The sequence below is a fragment of the Anoplophora glabripennis genome, unplaced genomic scaffold, assembly GCF_000390285.2.
Source record: "Anoplophora glabripennis isolate ALB-LARVAE unplaced genomic scaffold, Agla_2.0 scaffold15, whole genome shotgun sequence".
NCBI lineage: Eukaryota > Metazoa > Arthropoda > Insecta > Coleoptera > Cerambycidae > Anoplophora > Anoplophora glabripennis.
The window spans coordinates 2,310,123-2,324,729 of record NW_019416279.1 but is presented as its reverse complement, the minus strand read 5'-3'; positions in this window follow the sequence as shown (position 1 = coordinate 2,324,729).

Below are 14,607 nucleotides of genomic sequence, written 5' to 3'. Positions count from 1 at the left end.
AAAAGTAACACTACGTCAAAGATCGACAAAGCGAAGCCAAATTATTAAGGTTGGAAGGAGAATTACATAAAATCTGCATTCTTTTAGTTTTGCTAGTTCTTTGCATAAAACTCTGCCTCGTTACTTTCTTCTGGCGGTCTTATGAACTCATTTCCGTGTTACTTTATGTATCTTTTATTATTTTACGTCCGCAAATGTTTCACGGACTTAATTACTTCACATCTGCTATAATCAGTGATTGTGAAGTAAATGTGGATGTGAAGTGAATGAGTCCATAAAAATTAAAAGGATCCGAGAGAACGTAAAATAATATGACAACTAAAAAGTAACACTACGTCAAAGATCAACAAAGCGAAGCCAAATTATTAAGGTTGGAAGGAGAATAACATAAAATCTGCATTCTTTTAGCTTTGCTAGTTCTTTGCATAAAACTCGGCCTCGTTACTTTCTTCTGGCGGTCTTATGAACTCATTTCCGTGTTACTGTATGTATCTTTTATTATTTTACGTCCGCAAATGTTTCACGGACTTAATTACTTCACATCTGCTATAATCAGCGATTGTGAAGTAAAAGAGGATGTGAAGTGAATGAGTCCATAAAAATTAAAAGGAACCGACAGGACGTAAAATAATATGACAACTAAAAAGTAACACTACGTCAAAGATCGACAAAACGAAGCCAAATTATTAAGGTTGGAAGGAGAATTACATAAAATCTGCATTCTTTTAGCTTTGCTAGTTCTTTGCATAAAACTCGGCCTGGGTACTTTCTTCTGGTGTTCTTTAGGCCTCGGTACATAATAATACGTATGTTATTAATGACATTTTACATAGGCTTTTATTTAGTGCTGCTGCATGTTTCATGTAATATTAAAACAAATGTAAGTGAAGATACTGTTTTTTCTACACAACCATTCATATCTAAATGTTTTTAGATGAAGTGTTTGGTTCTTATATTTTTTCACGTTCAAAATTTTTGAAAATATGTATCTTCTTTGGATAAGTGATATTGACACACTTGCTGTTGTTGAATTTGACAGTTTCTCTTAAGTAACTAACAAGTTCTACGAAAACACCCTTGGATGGTACTAGTTTGGATATATTTCTTCATATTGCCTAACATCCAAATTAGCTTTGCAATAAGAATTTAAAAAATATGTTTAATTATCCTTAGAACAAAATATGTGGTTCAATTCCAGATAATAGTGAAAATGAATTGCAAAAGACAATCCAAACTCCTACCAAAGTCGATATTTCAAGATACACTAATACCCCAACAAAAAGTTCTTATCACGAATCCAAAGAAGTTACAATAGAGCATCTGTGGCACATGACCAAATGGGCATGACTACTGGCTTGGAGGGAAACAGTTCATAACCTCACACTTATTTATATATTATAAAATTGATGTTTTCTATTATCTGCAAATATTGTTCGTGTTTGTTGTTATATTTTGCGTAATTATCGTTATATTTTGCAATTACAGTAACCTAGTTTGTGAATTTATCCTATAATTAATAGAAAACAACAATAACAAGGTTTTGATTTTGTTTATATTCCAAGCAACGACCTTGACCATCGTGACGTCACGTGGTAAATCGAGCACTCAAAATCTGTCATATGGGAAAATAGATAAAGTATGACAATTTGGTGTACTTTCTGTTATTTATATTACCAGAACTACGAAACAATCCCTCTTACAAAATCAACACAAATAAGTTTGAGTCTTATTCCTTCTAGCCGAACGCGTTCCTTCTCAATCTAGCGCAGCTCTGCCCGAGTCAAAAACGCAAACTTATTGCGTCGGTATTGCAAGTGAAACATTCTGTTTGCAGCCGAAAAATCGCCCGACGTAACTCATCATTTAACTCAACAATCACCGCGTGTGTTTCCGTAACTTTATTCGGCATCGACGCCACGAAAATTGGTCTGCACTTGGGAAACCGGCGCTAGCGAAAAATCGGACGTGGCGCGAGTGTTTGCCGTCACTGATTGCAAGGAAACTAGGACTAATTGGTAAGGATTTCGGTGCGGCGCACCTTCCCATTTGCCAGTGCTAAATTAGTTCCATCCGTACGGACGGTACGTACGGTGCATTCCAATTTCCGATGGTTAGCGCTTTGTCTGATCAGAAATAAAGGAAATGCGCGAGAGAGATTTCTTGACCGCGTGGTGCGGTCGATTCGAATTCTACAAAATTGAGGCATGTAGAACTGGTAAAAATAAGAGGTTTTATCAATAATCAACTATACAGGGTGTCCCATAAACGGTGCACAAATTTTTAATTACGAATAAGCAAGGAAGTATTGTTTTCTTTCTTTTTTTTCAAACAATACCCTTTGTCGACGTTTCGCGATTTTTATTACGACATCCTCAGGACTGAGTTGAATGTTATATGTCAAAAATGGTAATTATACCTAGATAAGAACGACTTAATATATAAATTCGCAATATGTATTTTTTCTGTTATAAATACTGATCATAAATATATTTCAATTTTTTGTTTAAAATAAACAATAATAATGTTAATAATTTTATATTTAAAATGTCTTTTTATAGGTATAATTACAATTTTTGACTTATAAAACCCAATAAATACAGCCCTGAGTATGTCGTAATAAAAACCAAACAAAAAAAGTAATAAGAATAGGAAGAATCTGTTACTTTTTTCCTTTAATGCATTTTAATTGTCAGTGCCGTAGATAGATTTGGGAGGTTCAGTGCCATTCTTGAATGATAATTTGGTTACAGTTACATATTTTCGAAAAATTGCTTTTGTCGAATTTTAGTATTTTCATAGATTTTAGCATAAATTGCATAATAGCAAGTGAACATTCTGAACAGGAATTACAGTTTTTCTATTGAAATTTAATTTAATTTCATTAACGCATAGAGAAGCCAAACCTGAACAAAATTAATGTACAAAGATTGTGGTAAATTGACATACATTGTTCATAAAAAGTTTATAGACATATTTTAATATTGGTATTTATTTATCTATTTTGCAACAGTCATAAAATATTATTAAAATAAAACCATAAGCAAAATTTGAACAAAAAAGAAATAGTAATAAATTACAAACGTTCTTATACATAGAAATGTAAGAAAATTATTGAAACAAACAAGAACCAACATATTAAAACCATATAAGTAATAAATAAGATACAATCAAGTAGGTAAATTAAAAGAATCATTTATATCTGTATGATTGGAGCAGAGTATTTATTGATTTATTTAAATTTTAATGTTATACACAAAAAAATGTTTACACACATCAAAACAAGAGTACAGTTATATATAATAATTATAATAAACATAAAAAAAAAACGTGAAAAAAATTGAAAATAAAATAGAACACTTAAAAAAGTTGTTTTCGAAATAGATAAATACAGTTCTAATAATAGAAGGTGTAAGAAAGTTGACTTGACTTGAGATATAGTAATCATAAATGAACAAAAAAGTTGTGTTTTCATCTATATTACTTCGAATCTAATTTTCGCGCATTCGTTGGAAAACACCTCAAGAAAAGGAAATAGTGGTACGCAAAAAACACTCAGACACGGTCTAATTCCAGATACCAACTGAATTGTGTATTGAGTACTTCGTGTCATCCAGTTATGTAAATGTTCCTTAATTAATCGAACTGTTGGAGATTTTGATATTTTTTTTCTGGAAAATGGTTGCATTTAGGACCCATATGGTTTTTTTGTTTATTTTAATGTATTCTATCGTCTGTTAAAATTAAGAAAGTCAAACTTCTAACACCCTGTATAATACGTATATAAAAAAAATATTAAAACAATTAAAGAGCGCTTCATTGAATATTTTTTAATTCTTGTTTTAGTTAAAGAATGTAAGTTTCTTATGTTAGGTGGTAATTCCTGTATAATCAGTTCCTTTTCTAGTCATCAGAATTCCAAAAAATTGTAAATGTAATAAAATTTAATTTTAATGTTTTTTTATTTAAAAGATAGCCACTACAAAGCGTGGAACGGGTCAGTTAGTCATTAATATAAATTGTAAACATTAAGGGTTTAAAAACAGGACCCTGCGGCCCTCTTGAAGTCTGAGCAATTTTGGTAAAAAGGCAACTTAAAACTTTGAAAAAAAGGGTATGAGTAAGGACATTTAGTTTTTTATGTCTCTTTTGAAAAGTTGTAGTTAGTTTCGTTTTTAAATAAACAGAAGTTCAGTTTACTCTAAAATTTTTGAAAATATCAAAAAATTCGATCTCGCATTTTTACTTTACTGTAAAGATATTAAACTAATTTAAATAAATTCAAACACATTTTTTTGACTTTATATGATGGTACTTTTTTTAAAATAGCTTAATATGCGGCAGCTAATACAATAAATGATTTCTAAAAAAACAAATTTAGTAAAAAAGGCATATTCAAACTTTTGACAATATTTCAAAATGTCGTTTTTTTAAGTTTTCTGTTTTTTGTATATTTTTTTGTTCAATTAATATTTATTAATTTAAAAAATGTGATATTTTTAAAAAACTTTAACTTTCTCTATCCTGGAAACCAGTAACTTTAGGGCCCTGGTTTAGGCTTTTGGATCTAAGAAATCACCCCCTTAATTTATGACAGACTTAGGATACACCCTGTACATATTAAGTTTTTGTCCCCCTTCTCGAGAACGTTTCCAGACCAAACTTTATACAAACATATTTGCTTATTTTTAAGGAATTTCGCCTTGGAACACCCTGTATAGGTGATTTTTGGTGAAATTACCTATTCTTGTTAAAAATACCTCAACTTTGTAAATACCCAGTATTTCCATATCGCGTCGTACTAAGTATGTAGAAGTATATATTTCTTCCTTTTTATATAGTTTATTGAAAATCATTCTGGCAGATCCCTCTCTCGCACGCATTTACTTTTTTTTATGGCTGACGGGCGTCCTACTTGGTAGCAGAGAATGTGTAGCCGCCCCACCTAAACCAGTGGTTAAATTGTACTTTAAGACAATCCTATTGCGACCCCTGCCGCGGTCTTAAACAATTAATTCAACCAAGAGAACCAGGACGACATAATTCAGAATATGGGTTAGTGAATTGTGTAGTGCAACGTAGAGTAAACAAGTCATTAAAAATATAGTACTAATTACAATAAATCATGTTTAGACTTCGTTCCGAATCGTTGGGGACGCAGTTGCTGTTTTATTTACAGCGATGGGGTGCTCGGCGCAAAAGTAATTACCTTAAATCTGAGCTGAATCTCAACTGAACGATATCGTAAAATATGGCACCTTGAGACATTTAGAAGGCCGTTATAATTTAAGTCATACTGCATGCATATGAAATACGTTTAATACTGAGTATTTCTCATGTGGATATTTGTCGTTTGTTCTAGAATAAGGACATTTAATTATCATATACAGGGTGTCCATTTAATGCCGCCTTCTTCTATCATAGCATTGTCAAGAAAAAAATTTCACCATAGGAATGTTAATGGGACTGACAACGGCATATTCTAATAATAATGCAAAAAATTAAGGGGTCAAAAGAATTTCCGATTTCATCTTGTACACTAATTTTAAAAAACAGGGAAAAAGGGGTTATTTATGGTTTTTTTAGAAAATTGACGGCTAAATTAGAAACATTCTCGAAATAACTAATGTTAAGCATTACTCTTACAGTTGGATATACCCAGAAGAACCCTGTGAAGTTTCATCACTTTCATCCCGATCTAGTGAACCGTTTCTTTGTTTCAAACAGTTAAACTTTTGATAAAAATTAAAGTGTCACGGTTTTTGAGCTTAAACACTTCATAATCATGATTAAAATGGAAAAAAAAATTTTTAGGTTTTCTTACATTTTTACCGCAAATAACATTTAAATTGAAAATAAAAAAAATTTTGAAATTTTTTTCAGAGAAGACAAAGATGAATTATAAATTTATCTCAAAAAACAGTATGAATCGGGGTTTGGGTCAGCAACTTTAATTTTAATTTAATTAAAAGTTAACGAACAGAAGCATAGGACGGAAAAGCCGAATCGTGCTGGAAACAATTGAATTTTGTTTTCTTCAATGTCCGGAAGATTTTCCAATAACCAAAAAGAAATCGAATTTTTTTTTTTCATAAATTTAAACGTTATTTGCGGTATAAATGTGAGAAAACCTCAAAAAAATTTTTTTTTCCATTTTAATTATGATTATGAAGTGTTTAAGCTCAAAAAATGTGACCCTTTAGTTTTTATCAAAAGCTTGACTGCTTGAAACAAATAAACGATTCGCTAGATCGAGATGAAACTTCACAGGGTTCTTCTGGGTATATCGAACTATAAAAGTTATGCTTAACATTTCGTGAATATTTCTAAATTAGCCGTCAATTTTCTAAAAAATCGTATATTACCCTTTTTCTGTTTTTTAAAATTCGTGTAAGATGAAAAAAAATTTCTTTTCCGAAAAGCTCCGTCAACTTGTTATAGAAAATTTATTCCAGTTTTCGAAACTGCCCTTCAGTTCTCTGTACAACCATTTGTCTCCAAGATATCGATGATTGAAGACAAAAGAATCCTTTTCCATTAAAAGTTCAATATTTCGTTGAAAAATGATCGTATCGAAATTAAAAAAAAAGGAAATTGAAGCTGAATAAACAAGCTATCTGGCTTAGCTGAAACAAAAATTTGCAAAATTTTTTTATCGCGCTATATCTTAGAATTGCATGATAGGTGAAGGTCCCAAAAAATGTCGACCGAAAGATCTAAAAACTAGAATCTTAGAGCTTCAAAATCCTTTTTTTAATTTCCGATACAACCATTTTTCACCTAACTAGAGTCTGTCAAAAATCACGGAAAAATTTCGGAAAATCTTTTGACCCTTTAATTTTTTGCATTAGTGTACAGGACGTTCAAAGTATGCTGCATAAACATGTATTTTTAAAAAAATACTTTCTTGTTTCAACCTTAAATCTAGAACTGATTTTTAAAATATTTTTTAGTGATAGTTCTATTACACACAAATTTTTCATAACATTTTAAGGGATTCATGTAAAAATAGTATTAAAACAATTATTTTCTGCATACCGATAGACTAATTATTGTTTTCTTGTAAATCCTTAAATGCATTTAAAAACAAATTGTTCTACTCCAAGTTTTGTTGAACTAACAATTATTATTATTAGATAATTCGCAAAAAAATCTTCAGGTCATCAGCTTATAATAATCAATGTACATTTACATAACTAACTCTGTATAATTAATAAACAAGTTAAATAATAATGGCCCTAAAACTGATCCTTGAGGAACTCCGGAGTATGCTATTACTTTCACTGACATATAATCGAAATCCTTCTCGATATTGTCTTTACTTTAATACTCAGAAGGCTATCTCCATATTCGGTGTTTTTGTTTTTGAGGTATGACAGTTCAAAGAAAAAATAAAATAACCTAAAGGAAAGATTTTGAGCCATTAGAAAAGAATACAAAAATTATTTAAAAAGGGATTGTGTAGCATCATATAGGTATACATCTCTCTAATTTTAGAATGTGACTTTTTTTAATCTCATTGATACTCCGATAACGATTTTTTTTCGATGATCTGGTGATATAATAAACTGAGGAGTCATTAAGCCGACGCCATGTTTCAAACGCATACAGGGTGTAATCTAAATACTCGACCAAACTTTAAAGACAGATTCTATGTCACAAATTATCAAAAAAAAAAAAAACGAATGATATAAACATGTGTCCGGAAACGTTTTGTTTTGCATATACAAATTTAATGAAAATGCGATACATATTTTCAAACAATTAAAAGAAGCGGAGTAAATAATATTGTAATATTTGAAGAATAATTATTGTTATTTAAAAAACATTTTGATGTTTTGGCACAAAAATTACTTAGAATTAGACTGAACTAACATTTTATTAATTATATTGGAAACGGTACATTATAGCAACAAGTAGCCACAATACATTTCACTATTATGATATTCTGTACTAGAATATCATAATAGTGAGCTTGGAGGAAGGAAAAATTGGCAGAAATTTGTTGTTGTCGCTTCCATATTTTTGTAATTAATTTTTTTTCGAGTTTTAGCATATATCTCAGAAACGAATCGTTTCCAGACACATGCGTATAAGATCTTTTTCGTTGATTTGTGACGTCCTTCATTAAAGTTTGACAATTTTTAGACCCACATACATATAGTGATTTTTTTACTGTAACTTAAATAATTTTCATTCTAGTTCATTTCATTTCATTCATTCTAGTACAATATATATTTCTCTTAAGAATAAATTGAATAAGCAGCCCACTGACTACCATATTTTTATAGCAAGAGTCCCCAGTTGGTTCCCTGAGGCACAACGAAACTTTGTTTAAATTATAACGGCCTCTAATCTCTCCCAAGTTTATTTCGGATGTCTATTCCAGTATCGGATTAATTATTCCGGTGATTTCTTGTTAGCAGCCAATTTAAGTTAGATGTCGAGCAGTCCATCGCACTAGATTAAGCCGTCTTTGTAACGTTTACCCAGTCCCGAACAGAACAAAAAGTTCGGAGTAGTCGAAACCGGACCATTTATTTTCTTTCCCAAGTAATTCGATAGTAAGTAGCGGAGTATTGGGGGTAGGAAGTTGAACAGTGCAGCCATTACTCATCAGGACCAATAGCTAGAGTTGTATGTCCAATTATATTTTGCAGACTATAAAAGTACTGTTTGCTAATGCTATGGCTTCGGAAATAATCTCTGATTTTATTTCTACAAAATGAATGATTACCTTTAGTCTTTATAAACATGTTTACATTCACTGGTTTCTTACGGCAGACATGTTGGGAACCGCTGATCGATAAAAGTTAAATAAATAAATTAATTCATTAAATACACTGTAGGCAGGTCTAGTCTAGTGCAGCGCAATTTATTGGAAATATTCGTTTGAATCAACCACCCAAATTCACATATCAAAGCTAATTACATTTGAAAGACGTTTTCCACGCTGTCTGCCGTTGGTAATACCTGATTAACCAATTAATTAACTGTTATGTCAGTTAATTAACTATTACACATTACGATGAATATAATCCTTTACTTGGATGCATACGTCTGATTATCGAGGTGATTTCTATCCTCACCGAATACATCCTCAAAGAGTGATTCGTCGTTTCTGAGTTATCTTATGTCTACAGGGTGTTTCGTAATTCCATGTCAGGATGTTGTTGTGTGGGGGGTTTTGAGATACAATTCTTGTTTTGGAGACCAACAAATACATTTGGGTGGGGAAGGGAAGGTGATTATTACTTCAAGATTAAATAAAAGTTTTCGCCAACAACGCCTTATAAAAATTATTCCGCCGCATTCCCCTCTCGTCCCCCAATTAAGCCGTCGCTAATTGCGAATTGTATCCGCTGCGTCTCTCTTAATTTCGGGCTGCCTCCTTTGTCCGAACGGGGGTGATCCGCATTCGTACGTACAAAACAATTACACGAAAGTTTGGATTAAAGTCTACGCACACCGGCCACATAAACTTAATAGTCGTAATAATTTACTGTTTTAATTAAAAGGAGGGGTCGTTTTCGGCCCGCATTTTGTTATAACATAATTACAAGGACGTTGGCCCAAACGTTGCCGGTCGTGGTATGTAGAACAAGAAAAAACTGGAATTATGAATAAATTTTTAAAAGACAATGTTTTTTAATGGTGTCACAACTATTATTAGTTTAGGCCGATAAACAAGTTATCATAAATTACTGGAACCATTTTTTTATTTGCGATTTCCCACCAAACTATAACTCACTAAATGACGTTAAATATAACAAAAAAAATGCATTTCACATTTTCCTTTATCGTCAACCGTCAAACTGTAAGTGTAACTATCAGAAGGAGGTAAAGATCCAACAATAAAGTTCAAATCTACCTTGAGGTACATTAAATTATTCAATTTTGGGTTTATTGCGTCTGTGAACTTTTGATTTTTGAAAATCTAAACATTGTTTATAGACCAGGGAGAATCTGTTTTGAGGTGGATGTAAGAGGGGGTAAGCAATTTTTTTCTGGATTACCTTCAGTATAACTCACATAACAAAAGTGTAGATCCTTAGATGTGGGCGAGGTCCAGAACATTTTCAAAATTGCAAAAATGTTTAAAACATTTAAAAAACTAACTATTTTATCTCAGTTTTTTACTTATATCTTGGAACTGCATTTTGTAAGAATATTGAAGGGGAAAATTAGATTAAATTAATTGTGACTGTCCTAATAAACCGATTTCAATTTTTCAAAAACCATTTGAAAGGTTGAGCGATCTTTTCTATGTGAAAATTTTTCAAGTATCTAGATGCTTTATTTGAGGCTGTGCCACATTTTGAAAATTCGAAAAATTTTTCTAAAGAAATTATTTTGCGAAAACTATAGAACCGATTTTAATGAAATTTGGTGTGTTGTTTTATTATACTCTAATGTTTCTTTTACCAAAATTAGAATGCCCTCGGAGTAATTAAAATATTTTTAAAAAATTATCCAAAATACTTGATTATTTTTCCTTATTTTCATCAATTATTGCTATTTTGCAACGTCGATAATAAATTTAAACATTTTTAACTTACAATATATTGTGCAAAATTCAATTTAAAAACTTTTTTCCTCTTCAGTCTTCTTCCAAAATGCATAGGTTCAAATATATAAGTAAAAAATTCAGATAAAATAGGTATTTTTTAAAATTTCACAATTAAACATTTCTGCAATTTTGAAAATGTTCCGGACCTCGCCCAGATCTAGGGATCTACACTTTTATTATGTGAGTTGTACTGAATGTATTCCAGCAAAAATTAGCTTGACCCCTCTTAGATCCAAGAAGCGGGATATTTTGACTGATGCGCCCTGGTCTATTAGCCAAAGTTGTCATATCAGTGTTCATTTCAAGAATAATTTTAACTATTCGTTTTTAAGCACGATTTCCTGTATGTGTAACTGAATGTACTTTTTCAAAAATAGTTTTTGTTGAAGATAGTGGAATGTAAGTTTTATTGGCTATAAAAAATCGCACTGAATTTTGTGATTAAAAACAGGGACTGTATTTCTTTTAATATAAATATTCAATGATCTATATTATTGTAATTTAAAATAATTTCCTCTAATTCTGCATCTTCATCTTGTTCGTCTTTAAAATTTTGATATCCAAATGTTCATTAATACAAAATATTGCTTTCCGCGATAAGGTGTCAGCGACTACAAAAAAATTCTAATACCTAGTATTAATCGATGCAGAAAGTAAATTTATGTAGTACCTGAAATCAAAAAAAAATGTTATTTAAGTTAAAAGTTATTGATCTATAAAAGAACAAGAAGAAAGAATAACTAAAGGCACGTTCATCAATGCTCATAAGCGCAATTTTATTGTAATTTAATGTAACTTTTTGGTTTGAATTGTTTTTTATTTTGACCGGCCCCACGTTGAGCGCCAAAGTTTTATGTTTTATTTATTATATGTATGCGAAAAAAAGTATATTACACAAGTTGCTTCTATTAGTTAGTTCAATTCCTATAGGTAAACTATTTCGTTTGTTGAAGTTGATTTTTTACTAGTTTGCTAACTAAATATATTTTTTATTTCTCTGACTTTTCACCACCATATTGTTATTACTGTTATTTTCGTTTATATAAACCAGTTACTCAATATTTTGTCCTCTTTTAGTATTCTTTGAACCACCCTGATCTTGTTTCCTTTTCGGAGTTTGTTTGGGCCACCTGTACTATACCCGTTTCCTCTTCGATATAAACCACACCTCATTTGTTTGATTTGTTGTGTGTTGCATCTGTCCTGACAAAATTTGGACAGATCTTATTTTAAACTGATTCTGTTCTGGTCTTTTTTTCTTCAGCTCGTCGTCTTGTGTTCCCAGGTAGACCTTTACAAGCTCGATTACTTTTTGCCTTATTCGCGGTTTTTCATTCCGTATTATCACTTACAGAAATTTACATAACCTCACTTGGCTTTTATTGATACCATTTATTTCAATTCTACGTGTAGTTTCTGAGTGTCAATTTAAATTTCATTATTTTGTAATATTTCATATCGATGTTATGTCCAAATTGAAATGTGACGAATTCTGACACTTACATAGGCATCTACAAAATGTCGAAGTCTAGAATGTCATATTGTACGGAACATTTTTTCACTTTACTTGATCTGTCCTTGAGTCTGCTATTAGTTCTTTTTGTACACTTTTTAAGATTTAATTTGATATATAACTGGCTTGATAACCATCATTTTTTTTATGTATTGTTTTTTCGCACCTTCAATTTCAATTCTTAAAAATAAACAATATTTCAACCGCTTCTATACAATTTTTTACAAATATTTTTCCAAGTTTTTATTTTCATTATAAAATTATTATATAATTATTAATTATTTTCATTATAAAATTTGTTGTTTTATGGCTTTGCCGTTACTAAATTCGTTTTTCCCTTGTATCCATAGATTAACTTCAAAATACCAATGAAAATTTTACTGAAATTATCTAATGATGTGCCAATTTGATATTTTGAAATGAAATTTATGATTGCTATACGCCATGTTGAAAATTTTGGAAAATGTGTTCAATGATATATTTTTTACTGAAATTCGTTTTTAAAACAAAATTTAACCTTGTTCTCTGGGACAGTGTTTTTATGTTGTTGTTGCCTTATGAATATTTTTTTTATATCGAAAATAATTTATAATTATTTATGTTTTAGACATTTGTCAATTTTTTTATTTAAATTTTTATTTGAAATATACTTTTATCAATTTTTTTTTGTTATTTTTAACATTAGTTTCAACTTTCTGCAATTTAATTTTGCGAATTTAGTTTCTATCTTGTCATATCAGTCTTTCTCAGTTCCTTATTGCAATTTTTCGGCGCATTATAATTTTTTCGTGCAACACGAAATCGAAAGATAAACATGCACTTCTGCTCGAGATAAAGGGCAAATTGCCGCCTCTTTGACGCCTGTTCAAACAGGCACTATACGGGTTCATTATTTAATAATTACGCCGCCCCCACCCCCGCTCCCGACGTCGCCCGCCTTTGTCTCCTCGTAAAAACTGTTTACCTTGTGCCGTCGTACCGCTTAATTTTTTCTCCTAATGGATGCGAGCAGATAAGTTGAGATCGAGAGAGCAAGCAGTTTCCCGGACACATTGCTGCTTATACAAAGAATTCCAGATAGGGCTTTGTTCCTTTTGTCCTGTGTTTTGCATTTAAAGTTTTCCGGTGCCGTTTAAGAGCCCAATTAACTTCAACTGCGACAGTAAGGCGGACGTTACAGTTTTTCGATTTCGAAAATTGCATCCGGGGTGAGTGGGGAAAATGAACCTTGTTGGATATCAGTTGATTTGAAGTCGTGTTGTAAAATGCATCTATTGGCTATCTCAGCAACACTCCAATTAAAAAACTTAGCAAAAAAATTTAAAGCAGAAAATTTTACAATTTTTTTTTTTTGATTTCTGAAAGTCTGTAATTTCGTGAATAATTGTCGTATCGAGAAAAAAAAGAAGCATCTTGAAGCTTTAAGATTCTAGTTTTGAAATCAATCTCTTCTCTCTCTTCAATCAATCCTCCTCAAGGTCTTTTTGGTATGTTTGAGAATTTTTTTTATATACTCAGTATTAATTTGAAAACGTACAAAATAATGACTTTTCTGTTGTTTTGGAAATTCAACGACTACTTTTCAAATATCGCGAAAAGTACCACTGTTGTACGTTTTTTCTTAGCTCAATATATGCCCATGAGGCCTGTAAATTTTGAAATCGATCTGTCAAACCGTCTTCCTTTCCTCAATCGTCAGTTTTATAAAAAATTAAAGGAGCAGGTTTATTGCTGCTTAAACATCAATGATGATTAAGATGAAAATAATTGTTTGTGTTATTTTTGTCATAATTTCGCGTTAAATACTCATCAAATATTAAAAATCAAAATTTTGAAAAAAATCAAATTTTTCAAAATTTTTTTGCGTTATCTTTTTTGCTATTTCACATTGAATACTTATCAAATGTCGAAAAAAAATTGGTTTATAAAATTTAAGATCATTTTTTTAATGAAGAAAATTGATAGTTTTGAAAAAAACTGATTTATAAAAGGTTTGAAAGCTTTCGGAAAAAATCAATAAATGGTATAACGTGTGAAAAAATGCATGAAGATTAACTTGGGGGTATCGATTTAAATTAATATTACTTTTAACTCAATGAAATACGGCTTACGAAGAAAAAAATAGCATCAAATAACAGAAAACGATTCAGTATAATTTTCTGAACAGGTATTTTAAAATCAAAAATAATTTTTTTTAAACTTTCAAATTTTGACATTTGAAATATTCAACCCAAAAAATTTTGAAAAAATTGTAAAAATTTTGATTTTTTTCAAAATTGATTGACAGGATTCAAGGCACCTTCAGGTAAAGGGCGAAGATTAATAGTGACACATATAGGTAGTGCCAGTGGTTTTGTAGATGGCGGTTTACTTTTATTTGAATCTAAAAATACAGGTGACTATCACGAAGACATGAACGCAGATGTTTTCGAAGAGTATTTTACACAGATGTTGGATCTTATTCCTCCGGGGTCTGTAATTGTCATGGATAATGCCAGTTACCATTCACGGCAGACCGCTACGACGC